This window comes from Mytilus californianus, unplaced genomic scaffold (genome assembly GCF_021869535.1).
Source record: "Mytilus californianus isolate M0D057914Y unplaced genomic scaffold, xbMytCali1.0.p SCAF_3, whole genome shotgun sequence".
Lineage (NCBI taxonomy): Eukaryota > Metazoa > Mollusca > Bivalvia > Mytilida > Mytilidae > Mytilus > Mytilus californianus.
Window position 1 is genome coordinate 109,735,758 of NW_026262679.1, and position 16,287 is coordinate 109,752,044.

Here is a 16,287-nt window from a genome sequence, read left to right on the forward strand (position 1 = left end):
GGTCCGGATATTAATACTTACGGTTCCACTTTTGCATATAATTTAAACAAAGGCTATACAGATAGCTTTCAACAATATTAGTGAATAGTACACTCTTTTTATTATTACGAAAAATAAGGTTCAGAAAATCAATTTTATTGAATGAAAATGTTCATGGAAACACGATAACCACTTGCAATACTATAAGTCACGAACGCAATCTTCTGCTGAAAAACTGCGTTTTTATGAATGAGACAGGATTTAAAACAAATAGGGAAATACCGGTTTCCTTTACATATAATGTTATATATATCAAGTGGAGCCAAAATCCATCAAATCATTCTATAAAGTTATTTTGTTTAACATTGTTTATGTTGTACATCCTGGAATTTCATTTAAGAGCAAAACCAATATACCAGAGGAAGCATTTTAGTTAAGTACCACTTAACACTCTACACTAAAGGGTCATTAGTCGAACGCGACGACAGATGGACGTGCTTATGAACGTGCACTTGTGTATTATTGGCTATTTAAAATATCATACAGTTGTTTCGTTGAAAAGTTTATCATTATTCTTAAAACAGACAAAGTGCTTAGTTCTTTATTTTAATTAAAATTTAGCTATTTGTTGAGAGATTAATTGTTATTTTATTTGGTTATCATAATCACTCAATTATCAAGGTACTTATTTCTAATTTTACTCATTAAAAGTGTAAATATTGAACTTCGTGTGAATGTGTTTTTATCATTATGTTAGAAACAGGGAACAAAAACTACAACAGTCAGTAATATGTCATAGATAATCATAATAATCATGATAATTATGACAGTTAAAAAGTAGTATTCATCAAAAACGAAACCAGTACTACTTATATTATAATTATTATAAAAGTAACGAACTATTATGGCGGTCGTCAGAATGAAATTTGCACGAAAGAACGTACAATAAGTGGGAATCTTAAGGAACAAAATCGTTGTATCGGCCTGTACGAGGATTTTGAACATTTGCGCGGAAGGCGGCGAATGACAACTCTTTAGCATGAATAAACGTGAAACAAAACTGGCATGCGCTCCTTCAATTAATAAAGTACCTATTTTTATCTAAGTGTATTTACAGAGGCGGTTACAAAATTTGATTCAAATAATTAAGTTAGCTTATTGCAGACAAAAAAGCGGGTCCCGGTAAAGTGAGAAACGGAACAGAAACGAAACGAAACGAAACATGGCGAAACGAAACGAAACACAGCGAAACGAAACGAAACATGGCGAAACGAAACGAAACACAGCGAAACGAAACGAAACACGACGAAACGAAACGAAACATGTAAATTGAGAAACGAAACACAACGAAACGAAACAAAATCTGTATTTTGAGAAACGACCTATAGAAAATCTTCCTGACATAGCCGAAGATCAATGTGAGGGGCCTGATGGCGGGTGGGGTTTCTCATCACGATTCACGAGTTGATTTTTTTGTCAATCAAGATTCACAGAAAATAAATTTCCATGATCACGGATCACGAAAGAAAATATAAAAAAAAATAAATCTGTAGAAAAACGGATCACGATAGCGAAAATGCGCCGATCACGAAGAATGAAAATAACCCATCAGGCCCCTCCAATGTGGGTTTAGAGGGCCCTTTTGATTGATATCATCTAATCGTTTGCTTAAAAATCGTCAAGAAAACAACATTGGTGGTATGTTTATCTTTTTGGACAATTATGCCTCCCCCTTTCCTTAAACTCTGGATCTGTCTCTGCTTTTTTTTATATATGTATACAAAAGATCTCGTTTAATCCAAAGAGAACGTGTGATTAACGGTTTATTCGAACACACATTACACACTGGGATTAACTTCACTGATTGCCGCACTAGAAAGAACGCATTACATACCAGTTCTATTGTGCTTTGTATTTTTCTATGCTTTATAGTCCCACACATTGTTATCATTAATAATATTATAATATATAAGTATGTATAACTTTTCATTCGATCACGCCTGTTAATATCATTGTATATGCAATAATCTGCAATAGATTTTTATCATTTAATTATTGTTTATGAGTTTATGCCAAGAAAGGTATTTGATTCATGAATGAAACATTTATATGTAAGTATCCCAAGTGAAATAACCATAGCCAAAATATGTAAATGGTATGGACACTTTGCCATACATAACTTTAGGTAGTAGGATCCAAATGTTCAAGTTGGATGCATTCACCCTATATGTGGCTACAACATTGTCAAGTCCGACCTGTGACGTCAAAGGGGGGGGGGGGGGGGGGGATTGACCACGTTGCGACCTGACGTCTCTTTTGAAAGTACATATGACCTTTAAAATGTTTAAACCGAGAATCAAATCAGTTTAGAACTGAATAGTTTGCTTAAATGTGACCTGGTGACCCGAGGCAATTTTTAATCGTGACCTTGTGATCTAAATTTGTACTGGAGCACAGTCACTTTTCTCCTTTTATTCATACAATATTGTATGTTCGACTCGTCATGTTCTACTTTCTTTTTTAAACTTACGGTACCGAATATTGTGTTTTGTTATTCGCCATTTATCTTGACAGACGCGTGTTACTAGGTATAGTATCTACCACATTTTCAAAAGATAAGCTACGAAGTACATACGGCATCTCCATACAGTTGTTGAAGTCGATGGTACCTGTTGTAAGTAGTTTTAAAGGTTAATATGAATTGAACTTGTATTAAACGAGATTATGTCTTGCCTGATTTGCAACAAAATGACAGAAGAAGAATGTCATCATGGTCATAGACTGCCATAATAAAATATCTTTAAAACTTAAAAACAAAGAAGAAACGAATACAAACTAGAATATGTTATAGTGACGAATTAGAAATGGACATATTGTGTAGACACCTATCTATTGTTGAAATTATACTATATGTTGCCTTCTAGATGTCCTTAGTTTGTTCTTGTCGTTTGGTTGCTGTCTTATTGACGTGTAACCTACATTTCATACAGTTTTAGTTCCGTTGAGTGTACTTTTGAATCGGTGCATGAACAATCATAACTAAACTGGTTATTGTGTATAGATTAATTGTCTTTCTTTCCCTCAATAATTCTAGGAAGATGAACCAAAGAGAGATGAACACAGACACTTGTTTCTATCAATATATAATACATATGAATAGTCGACCTTCCCATGTGGACATGTACCTAAATTAAAAATATTAATATGTAAACAGAAAATAATGTTACACTTTTCAATCTTTAACTTCCCCTCCCTCCATATTTTTTACTGTATCAATTTTAAAGACATGTCGCTTCTAAACAAAATCTGATTAATCTGTAGCTTATCCCCCAAACCTGCTTTGATGCAAACTTGAATATGTTCCTCATTAAATTCGATCCCAAAACTTAAAAGGCATACATATCTAAATAGTCGTAATTAATTCCATTGAGCACGAAACTATAATCCAAATCAGATTTTATTTATTTGGATATTCTAAAATACATTTCTTTTTCGGCAGAAATTACATAAAAAATTATTATTATCTGGTTTGACTGGGAAACACTGATTTCAGATGTACATTGTACTGTTTTAGCATAAAATCGTCTATTTTGGAGTGAAAAAAATTGGATGATTTAAATAAATTAGATGTTTTTGATGGTCTTTTGGATTCTGTTGACAGTTTTGACTTTTCTACTCTAATTAAATGGTCGTTTGGTAGATCTGAATGCGAATTTTCTACTCTTTACACTACACCTCCACACAATCTTATCAAACAAAAGTTTTCTTAATTAATTAAATGGTCGTTTGGTAAATCTAAATGCAAATATATATTTGCTGCAGTTCATTTAAAGCCTTCTTCTCTAATGTGAAAGGTAAATATGCTAGATATACTTACTGGAGGTGGGATGAGATGAGTGAAGCTATTAATTTCCCCTTGATAATATTTATGTACGTTTTGGCAACAAAGTTTATAGACTGGTTGTATGTATTCCAATGGGCACTAATTGCGCCCCTTTAATGGCAGACTTGTTTTTGTACTGTTATGAATCATAGTTTATGACCACATTAAGTAAAGACCCGTCAAAATTGCATTTAACTGATAAATTCAACAACACTTACCTTTATCTTGGTGATATTTTTTCGTTAAAAAATCAAGAATTTTCTAAATATACTGCCGAAATTTACGACAAAAGGGACGATTTTTCGTTCCCGAATGTTATTTTTCCCTTTTTGGATGGTGATGTTCCATTGGCACCATCTTATGGTGTTTGAATTTCACAACTCGTTCGCTATGCCGTGTCTGTTGTGACGTTTTTGATTTTAACGAACGTAATCTATTTATTACTGGTAAATTATTAAGCCAGGGATTTTGTTACCACAAAGTTAAAACCTTTACTAAATTCTTCCATAGATATAAAGATTTGGTTTTGAAGTTCAAATGGGATAGCACATCCTAATTTTTACGGAAATGTTGTTTACCGTGCCCGGAAATTTAGAAACGATCCTGGTAAACTTGTCGATCCGTGAAATAAACTTATTCTAAAAGGTTACCAATTCAACACTGTAATTAGATCATTGAAAATTGTTTTATTGGTATCAATATTGATTTTGTTGTCAGTAAATTAAAAGCAAACTAAATATTATTGTTATATAATTCATATACACATTCATGGATCTACAATCTGTCGATACCTGTATCTTGGCATTACACAAGGTCGTGTTTTTCCTCTGACTGTTTATGACGTCTGTACACTAAATCCATTGGATGTTGGATGCGTACAGATTGATAATTTAGTCTTAGATGCATGATTTTTTTATTACTTGTTAGTGGCTTTGAACTAGCTGTCAGTAACTTCGAGTACTCTCAAATCAGTACTTAGTGTCTTTTTGTTGTTGGGATATATAAGTACCCGGCCACGTCCACTCTGTGTTTTTGTTAGATGTATGCTATTTGTATCCATCTGATGAGTTAAGCCTTTTTCAACTGATTTTTATAGTTCGTTCTTATGTTGTACTGTTACACCACTGTCCCAGGTTAGGAGGGGGGATCCCGCTAACATGTTTAACCCCGCCACATTCTGTATGAATGTGCCTGTCCCGAGTCAGGAGCCTGTAATTCAGTGGTTGTCAATTGTTGAAGTGTTACATATTTGTTTTTCGTTCATTTTTTTTTAAATTAGGCCGTTAGTTTTCTCGTTTGAATTGTTTTACATTTGTACGTCATTTCGGGGCCTTTTATAGCTGACTATGCGATATGGGCTTATTGTTGAAGGCCGTACGGTGACCTTAAGTTGTTAATTACTATGTCATTTGGTCACTTGTGGAGAGTTGCCTCATTGGCAATCATATCACATCTTTTTTTTTATATTATATATTTATTATATATATATATGTACACTCGGTAATATTTTTTAAATTTTATATGGAATTACACTCCTTTCAAAATCGAGGGTCCGCCCCTAAAGGTAAGAGTACTTTTGAACTGTGCAGTATATCTGAGGTAGTAAATGCACACCTTTGCTGTGCATTATCCAGATTATAGCACAGTAAGAACAAAGAGATTTTACTCATGTCATGTGTTAAGTATCCATAGGACAGTATGACTCGCTTATAATATCAAATTTTCAAGTTCATTGAATCGCAAATTATGGTTCAAATTCCTAATTTGGCATACATTTCAAAAAGAACATGTCATAATGAACATGTGTATAGTTTCAAGTTGACATGAACTCAACTCCATTGTAATTTAATCTATCTTAACAAACAGAATAAACCTAGAATCGGACGGACGGACTGACGGACGGCAGCACAGACTAGAAAAGATTATTCCCCACTACCGTAGGCGGTACATAAAAATCCTAGTCACAAAGGTAAGAATGGCCAATTTTGTTCGAGGCTGATATTCAGACGATCCCCAGTAACAGCTATTCTAATTTCAATGTTAACTCATTGTTGCACGTGACAAGAAGGCTTGATATTAGAACAGGCTCTGTAGCATAGCTGACGCACCTAAGCCTCACATTTAACAAAACAAGTTGACTAATTGCAACTAATGCACGAAGATACCAATGTAAATGACGAGTAATTTTTTCAAAGTTGAATGGAATATTCGGTGTCTTCGGCTATGCACATATCTCGTCAGGAAGATTTTCTATATGTCGTTCCTCAAAATACAGATTTTGTTTCGTTTCGTAGTGTTTCGTTTCTCAATTTACATGTTTCGTTTCGTTTCGTTTCGCTGTGTTTCGTTTCGTTTCGCCATGTTTCGTTTCGTTTCGCTCTGTTTCGTTTCTGTTCCGTTTCTCACTTTACCGGGACCCCAAAAAAGCAACGTTATCATCAGCTTGCTTTTGCAAAAGAAAAATATGTACAAACTTCCACCGCCGAAAATGATACCAAAGCCTGAACAAAATATTGAAACGCAATTAATCGCAAGCAGAGGAAAGGGGTTTGAGTGTGTTGATATAGGGGATGATTTTAGTTCTTAACCGTCATTCGTTGACAGTTTCTTGCGGGTCGCTTGTAAATAAACTGCGAATACTCTCAGATTTGTACTTAGTGTCTTTTTTGTTGTGGGGGTGTATAAATATCATGCCACGTCCGGTCTGTGTTTTTGTTAGATGTTTTCTGCTTTGTATCGATCTGATGAGTTAAGCTCTTTTCAACAGATTTTTGTAGTTTGTTCTTATGTTGTACTGTTACACCACTGTCCTAGGTTTGGGGTGGTTTGGCACCAGCAAACTAGTTTAATCCCGCCACATTCTGTATGCGCCTGTCCCAAGTCAGAAGCCTGTAATTCAGTGGTTGCCGTTTGTTGCTTTATATCATATTTGTTTTTTTATCATTGTTTTGTACGTAAATCAGGCCATTAGTTTTCTCTTTTGGATTGTTTAACATGTCATTTCGGGACCTTTTATAGCTGAGTATGCGATATAGGTTTTGCTCATTGTTGAAGGCCGTACATAGACCTATACTTGTTAACTTCTATGCCATTTGGTCTCTGGTGGAGAGTTGTCGCATTGGCAATTATACCACGTCTCCTTATTTTTATATTCAACATTATCCAATCAGAAATCTATAAAATATTGACCGATCCATTTTGGACAGGGATCAACTATTAACTAAACACAGAATGTTTGAAAATATAAATAATCAGTCTCCGGAATAGAATTTTTGATCGAGAAATACAAATGTAGTTGAAAATACATATTTGACTAATGGATGGTCAGTTGTTGATCATGTGAAGTAAATATACAATATAGCTTGATACAAAGACACATACATTTGTTTTGTTGTATTTTGATATTTCTCCTGATATTAGGATGTAATGATATTTGTTGTTAGTGGCATAGGTTGATCCTTTAGTTATTTATTGTGACTGAGTAAAACTATTTGCGACAGGTGATCTGGGTTATAGTTCTCATCGGCTGGATGTTTTTGATGACAAATCTCCCGACACGAAGTAGTTTTCGTCATGTAAGTGTGACGAAAGCATGAACTTACTAAATCAAAAGGAGTCTTAAGATATTTATTGGAAATAACATCAATTAATAGTACAGTTCGTGCATTGCTTCATACAAATTTTAAAAGGGTTGTGCTGGTTTTTTTCTGTTTGACTAGTTGTCCCAGCGAGGTGATGGTAATGGCCTCCGTCCGTCCGAAACACACCAATGCTCATTGACCGCTTGACATAGCATTCATAATCGGTAGTATTATTTTTTCATCTTTCGTCATATTCTCTTGACCATGCTATATCGTCAGTATGTTTTGAACATTTTTACAGCAGTTTTGGGAATTTGACCATTGTCTTTTAGTATTGTGACACTAAAACATTGTTAACGCAACTCATCGGATACCCTTTTACAGAAAACTTTCATACTTGGTAGGATTGTTTGCTATCATGTGTAGTTGAACATACTGTCATTTTGATCCGACTATTTTTACGGGAGCTATTGGATTTTGACTATATTTTTGACTATTTGGAAAAAACCACCTTGTGAACGCAACATCTCTGGGACTGTTTTACAGAAACCGTTAATATGTGGTAGGATTGGTTGCCATCAAGTGTAGTTCATATGATGCAGTCATTTTGATCCGACCATTTTTACGGAAGTCGTGGGACTTGGGCCATTTTTCAAGTATTGTGACGATCACACCTTGTGAATACAACTCATATGATGTCTTTTGACAAAAAACTATTATACTTGATAAGATTGTTTGCCATCATGTGTAGTTCACCATACTGTACCGCCATTTTGATTTGACAATTTCTAAAGGCGTTATGAGACTTTGATCATTTGTTGGAGTATTGTAACAACAACACTTTGTGCACACAACTCATATGGGACCGTTTTACAGTAACCTATTATACTTGGCAGTAGTGTATGTCATCAGGTGCTGTTGACCATACTATATATACAGTCATTTTGACCCGAACATTTTTACGGGAGAAATGGAACTTTGGCTACTTCTTTTGGGGTATTGTGAAAGTGTCCCCTTGTGAACGCAATTCCTCAGAGACCATTTGGCTACGGATTTTGACAATCGTACCCACTGTGATCCAATGTTACATAATGACACACAATTTAATTCTTATTTTAACATCACGGGGGACTTTTCGCTACGGCATAGCAATCTTGTTCTTTTTGTCTTATCACGCAGATCTCGTTCACTTTTCATGTCACATCAGTCGGTATCATACGTTTTTTATATTTTTTTTTTGTTTCACTCATGTTTCGGCATTTTTCAATGATGTCTTTCGGTCTTGGTTCTGATCATTGTACATGGAAATAGATCGCTGCTATGTTGGTTTGAATAATTTATAATGGAATGTATACTGATAGAATAAAACAAAGACAAACTGTCAATCACAGAACTACAAGGTATCAAAAATTATTTTATGACGTCATGTAATTCCTACGTGGATTTGGTAGTTACTGTGCAATATCGTTTGATAGTAGCCAACCAGCAAAGGAAGATCTCCCAGATGCGCTGCTTACTACACCAACCTGAATTTGTGTAGTTGATTAGGTTCTGATATATACAACATATCCAGTACTAGCAGAAATAACGACTTTTGACGAAACTGGCTCATGGTCACATGTTTCTTGAATGTCGATGTAGATAACACCTTCAACATAGGCGTTTTTTACTATTTCCATCGAACCGAATGCATGGCAACCGAATCGAATAGAGTAGTAAATACATAGACACCACTGACCGGAATGGTGAACATGCCATTACACCTATTATATGGTCTTGTATATTTGAATTAAACACCATAGGATGATGTACACTTGGTGCAGTCACATCGTGGCTCAGATAAGCATAAGAGGCAACAATTTGATTCTGTGAATATAAAGGTAGAGCTCTTTTCAAATGTATTTTGCCTGAAAATACAACATTTAAATCCTTAGACAGAATTATCTTCAAACCGATTCAAGTTTTAACATATTGGATAACTAGACAATAAACTAAAGAAGGGCGATTTTTATTTATACTGTTTTATGATATATGATTTATATATTGACCAATCCAGAAAGAGAGGACAGAAGTCTAGTAGTAATTTTCAAGATTATGATTGTAAAGATAATTTATTTCATTAAAGTGTCACCATCCATTACAGTATCTATATATATATATAATCATAAAGTCATAAGAACCTAACATTTAGTAAAACGATGCCAGCCGAAAACGACTTATGAGACACTATCATTAAAACAGACATCTAATACATACATAAAAAGACAACGTTTTTACATTTTAAAAGTATTTCGTAATTAACTGTGGACACAGATCAGTGTAATTAGTTCCCCTGTAATTCTATGATAAGTTTTAGTCTGTTCGACATTGTTTTCTTTAGCGATTTTATGGTTTCACGACCACATTTTTTAATACTTAAGTTTTTTTTTGTCTTTCCTAAAGAGTTCTGTCTGAATCTTTGTTACACGATAACAACCATCCTGGAATTCAGACCATTAGGAAAAACTCAAAATCAGTATATTGACAATTAATCTTAATGGTTATATTTTTATTTGTAAATGTATACTAATGAAGTACTGAAAAAGAAAATACTCATGTTTTTGTTCATGTATTAAACCCTATATGCAATAACTACTATCATGTTAAGCTGCTACCCAAGAAAGGTCGATTTTCTTATCACGCAAAAGTGACTAAAGACCTCAAAATCCTAGCTTAAACCCTGTATTGTCATTTATTTTATATTGATGTTTTAATGTTGTGAACTTTTTTTTGAAGATAAGCTATTTGCATGGATTTCCAACATAATGTAATGTTAAATTATGTTGATAGTAAATATAATACAGCAAAAAAAGATCCTAGTGTCTAGCTGTGGATGATCGAACGAGCGCAAAAAACACGGCGAATAACTTATTCACCGCCTCGCTAATCGAGAGATAAAAAAATGTTACATAGTTTCATATGAAAATGCATTTAAGTATCGGCCTAATTTGTCGTATGAATAAAGGCAGAGAAGAGTATATGTTAATGTCGATACTAACTTTGATAACACATTATGATAAGACTAATAATGGTATGGTTTCCAAGCGGAGATTAGTCAGGAAAAGGTATGATTTCGGCAAACTATGTCCTTTTTCCAAATATACTTTAGAATTTCTCCAATTAACAGAAGACTATGTTCATTTGGTTATTTGTTTTTTAACAGAAGACTATGTTCATTTGGTTATTTGTTTTATGTCCTGTTTGGTCATGTATCTCCTAACGTATCATTCATAAAGATCATCATTCACGTATTGGTACATCTCTGTCACTCATTACGAGAAAAATATTCAGAAGTCATGAACATTTCAGTATAACTTACGATCATTTTTTATCGTAAGATTTTTTTTGTGCAAAGAATCTCTGGCTTTTAAATGTTAAGGTTTGAGCGTAAATCCAGAAAAGTGTTTCGGGCACAAGAACCTTATAAAGTGTGAATTTCATTGAATCTATAATTTTCAATAAAACAGTACTATTTAAAACTTTTCTTTTGTTTTTGAAAAGAAACATTTTATATATTGCTGATATCTGGAACTGCATGGTCCAACTTTAAACTGGAAACAATCAGATTTGCTTAAGCGTATTTATCGTATAGTTGTCGTATGTCAAGTTGTCAAGCCATGTTCTACTCTATGTGTACAGTTACCATATGAATTTAATATGAAGATCCCGGATTTTTCTTTCTTTGTGAAATGGGAAAACTGAAAATTATGAGTATTTCTGACTACACAAGATTTTCAAAAACTTAAAAATTTAATTTTATATTATTTATACTTTTTTTAAATTAGTTTTTTGTTTATTTTCCTTTCTCTCAAGATTTATGCTGCACACAAAGGAAAAAGTAAAACAACAAAAATACCGAACTCCAAGGAAAATTCAAAACGGAAAGTGTCTTAACAATTGGCAAAATCAAAAGCTCAAACACATCAAACGAATGGAAAACAACTGTCATATTCCTGACTTGGTACAGGCATTTTCTTATGTCGAAAATGGTGGATTAAACCTGGTTTTAAAGCTAAATGTGAAGTAAATAAAATGTCATGTTTTTACATGTCTACCTTTTCTGAGTTGAACTGTGATAAAATGCGATATTTTACTTGACCATTCACGGCGTCGCATCATTTCTCCTGTTACTGAAAGACAATTTAAATTATTTGCTTTTATCATTTTGTTGTCACTCGAATTTTCAATCAGTTTGTCATGCAATAAATAGAAAATATAATTCTTTTTTATATGCTTTTGATCCCATTTCAATAATTTCCTGTTAGATTATTTAAAAAAAAAATAATAATAATTTCAGGATTTGAAATATCGCTTTTTCTTTCACCAAAAAAAATTATCAGTTCATCTTTTTCTGTTATTTCCTTTGCCAATTAGGTTATGTCATCTATGCAACGTGTCATTGAATTAATCGTACCAAATAGTTTCTATATCTATCAAAATGTCTCCTAATATGTTAGTTAAATTTCCTATTATTTTAATTGGAAATTTCAAAATATAATCTGTTGACTTCTGTACATGGTCAAAATCTTACTCGTTACCTTATCAATGATATGGATGTTTGCTTGTTTATACTGACGTACAAGTTTATTACAACTCCCATAAACTGTCAATATCATAAAATCATGTCCGTATATATTGTCAAATAAATTTGTTTGTCAAATTATTTTTACACATAAGTAATAAGAAAGTCAAAGATTAAATATGTTGACAGGTAAGAAGATCAATATTTTCTGTATATATTTGAGATTCACAAAATGGATTGATGACAGTGCTGACTATCTTCATGCGAACGGTTCATGTTAAAAAAGTATATTTATTCTCTCAGGATTTTCAGAAATATCAACATAATAATTGCAACATTAAAAAAGATGATGTTGGTCTAACATTTAAATAATAAATCAATAATTTAATGAATTTGTGAATGATAAATTGGATTTGAATTTACATACTAAAATTCATTCTGTTTAGACATCCACTAAAAAAAGTAATGAATTGTTTAAATACGCATAAAGCGTAAAACTGCAGATTAGTATAGATATAAATATCATGGAAAAAGTGTCCTTTTCACAAAGGGTAAAGGACTGGAATACCATAGCTTTTTTTGGGAAGAAAGATTGGTGTGGTGGTGGTAGTATGTACGTATGTCGAGCGGTACATACCAATGAATAAGAATTAACCATGCCGCTTCTGAGTTCTGCAGTTCTTTAAACCTTTTGTTCGCTTTCATTTGGTTAAAGTAGTACTTTTGAATGGCTTGAAATAATTATCCTGGAAATGGGTATTCAAGCAACATGCGAAATTTACGTGAACGATCTCAAAAACTCATTCTAAACAGTCATAATTGAAGTTGTTTATTGTCGTTGTCGGGCGAGTACAATTGTGTTTACCTTTCTATGACAACAGCTTCAGATATGTCTAACGATTTATCATCAGGCATGTATTCCATCTTTTTTTAAACAAAAACTGGACGGATGCGACACACTTGGATCGAGGCACAACCCGTTTTACATGTCTTTCGTATAACTCTATCTGCTTCAGTTATAGTAAATTTTTTTTCGTTTATTTTTCTCGGTCATGATTTTGATTTTTCCTCTTTGCGCTGCCGCTTACCCTATAATCAGATTAAATATGCCAATTAACCAAAAATGGTTTTTACTTTTTCAAATGGGGAGGTTAAATTGATGGAATAGAAAAATATCAAGATTAGTAGTTTCGTATGAAACTGAGTATTTGTCTTGTCTTGTATTGCAGTTGCAAGCAATGGTTCATATCGCAAATATCAAATGGTGTGTAGAATGCAAATGTATTTGGACAATAGGACGTTACTGTTTAAGGTTGAGTGCAAATTTACCTATACATATAACTCCGTATATAATACAGTATAGTATTTCTTTTTCTTCATATATTTATATATATATATATATTTGTTTCGGCAAATTTGCAGATTTAACATTGTTGTGCTGATATTTAGAGTATATAATATAAACAAGTCTAAATTGAAAACAACGTTCAAACCTATGACTGCGTTGGATAAAAACCGCAATTTTCATACGTGTTTGCATGCAAACCAAATTTCTTTGTAGAGGGGTCTAAATACAGCAGAAACAACATTTTTCAAAAGACCAAAAAAGTGAAAAAGTATATTTTAACAAAACTCAGCAGGTCGAACAACGGATGTTCTTAAACACTGCTGACTGCCATGACGATGGCCAAATAAACGGATCACCAGATGTAACAAAATGGAGCTTAATTATTAATTTAATACCAAACAGAAAACAATCAACTTGCGGGAAAGATGGTATACCGCAAACATTAGGTCCAAATATTGGTATACCACATCCGGATTTCGACAACTAATGTCTCTTCAGTGATGTTAGGAATCGAAACGGTATTTGGAATATATTTCAACACATATAAAAGCACACAAAGGAAAGATCTTACATTCTTATATATACACAATGGAGAAATAGTTGGTACTGTGTTTTTAGATTTCAGTAAGGCTTTTGACCTTATTAACCATGCCATACTTTTAGAAAAGTTGAAATTTTATCATATCGGAGAACATATGATAGATTGGATAAAATCATATTTGTCTGAGAGACAACAAGAAGTTCAATACGCTAACATTAAATCTGATAAATCGTTTGTAAAATATGGAGTGCCTCAAGGTTCTATTTTAAGTCCTCTATTATTTTTAATTTATATAAATGATTTACCACTTCATGTTAAACAATCCGACATGGATTTATATGCTGATGATTCAACATTGCATTTTCATAATAAAAACGTTGAAAAAATATTGCAAAATGATTTAAATGCTATATATATACAATCTTGGTGTAACAATAACAGTATGAAAATTAATGCACAAAAAACAAAGTGTATGAAATTGGGTTCAAAACAAAAACTTACACAACTATCAGAATTATGTATTACCGTCAATGAAACATGTATTGAAAATGTCCATTCTTTCAAATTACTTGGAATTGACATTGATGAAAATTTAAGCTGGGAGGATCATGTTGATCGTATATGCAAGATTATCTCATCTAAAATATCACTTTTGTTTAAAATTAAAGTATATTTGCCTATACACACAAGACAACTATTTTATAATGCATATATTCTACCATATATAGACTATTGTAGTTCAGTTTGGGGAAATTTATTACAAAAAGATTCAGATAGAATCATAAAACTTCAAAAAAGAGTAGCAAGAATTATACTTGAATGCGATATTTCTGTTCCATCTAATTTTATGTTTTCATCTTTAAAATGACTATCTTTTACAAAAAGAATAAAATACCAACAATCAATTCTAATGCATTGAAGACCCATTGGTGGCCTTCGGCTGTTGTCTGCTCTATGGTCGGGTCGTTGTCACTTTGACACATTCCCCATTTCCATTCTCAATTTTAATGTATAAAATTGTAAATGGACTAACACCTGATTACTTAACAATGCTAAATATTAATGATGTGCAACACCACAAATTACGATCTGTCTCTAATAATGATCTATTTGTTCCAATACCAAATACAAATTTTTATAAAAAATCTTTTCATTATTCTGCAACAAAGGTATGGAATAATTTACCACTCAAAATAAAAAAATTGTCGAAATGTATCATTTTCTTGAAAATTCTATGCAAGTCGAATAATTTGTTTTCTTTCTTTTATTGTAAGAATAAGAAAATTTAATCAAACTTTACCAATTATTGCCATTTATTGCCATTTGTATGATTGAATGATTGAATTGTGTATATACTAGTAATATATATTGTATCTTAATGTATGAATGTATGAATGTTTACTGTATACATGTATTTTGTTTGAGGGCCTCAATGAAAATTAGACTACTTCTAATTGAGTTACCCTCTTTAAATAAAGAATTTATTATTATTATTATTATTATTATTATTATTATTATAATTGTATCAATATATATGCATTTCAGTTACATGTAATGGGGAATAACTCTAAGTAACCTAGGACATAATGCTATTAGCATAGCTAAATACATTTTTAACTCATACTCGAATTTTATATTTTCATGAACGAGTTTTCTAAACTACAGCAGCTACACGTTCAGTTGAACACTTCCTATAACATAGACGGCAGAACAAAATTTTGAATGCGGGTAATTTCGATGTTGCTCTGGCGTCCAACGGCTGTTTTGCCAGACAAGCTGGGGCAAAACAGCCGTTGGATGTCAGAGTAATCTCGGACTAAATGCAGGTTTGTATGTGTTTGTGGGGGAAATGGCAACTACGAGAATTAAAAAAAAGTTTACAAAATCTACATACTTATATGTAACATCTTTCTTAAATATATATTTTTTCACTGACTTTTCAGAGTGTGACTTCCTACCCATTCCCCCACTGTTCCGTCACACAATATATGCTTTTTACTGCTCAGTTTGAGCTTTGAAGATGCAAACATTTCGTGTTTGAAATTTTTTGTTGTGTGTCAAAAACACTACAATAGGAATAATAATGATTCGAACAAAAGAAAACTACTGATATTTGACAAAATCTTTAATTTAAGGTGAACGTGGTTGCTAACGTTACTTAAAATACAATGCCATATTGAAAATTTCTACAGAACTTAACAGAAAGTAAGCATGCATTTGCTAATTTCATCGCATGTCCTTGATTGCATGATTCAAAGTAAAATGATTATTAATTCAGCAGGAAAGCATTAAAACAATGAATTGTGGATGAAATCGATTGTGAAGAAAATTAGAAGTCAGCCTTAGATTTCAGAATCGATATAGCTTTTGGTATACATGTAAGCATCTTATTTT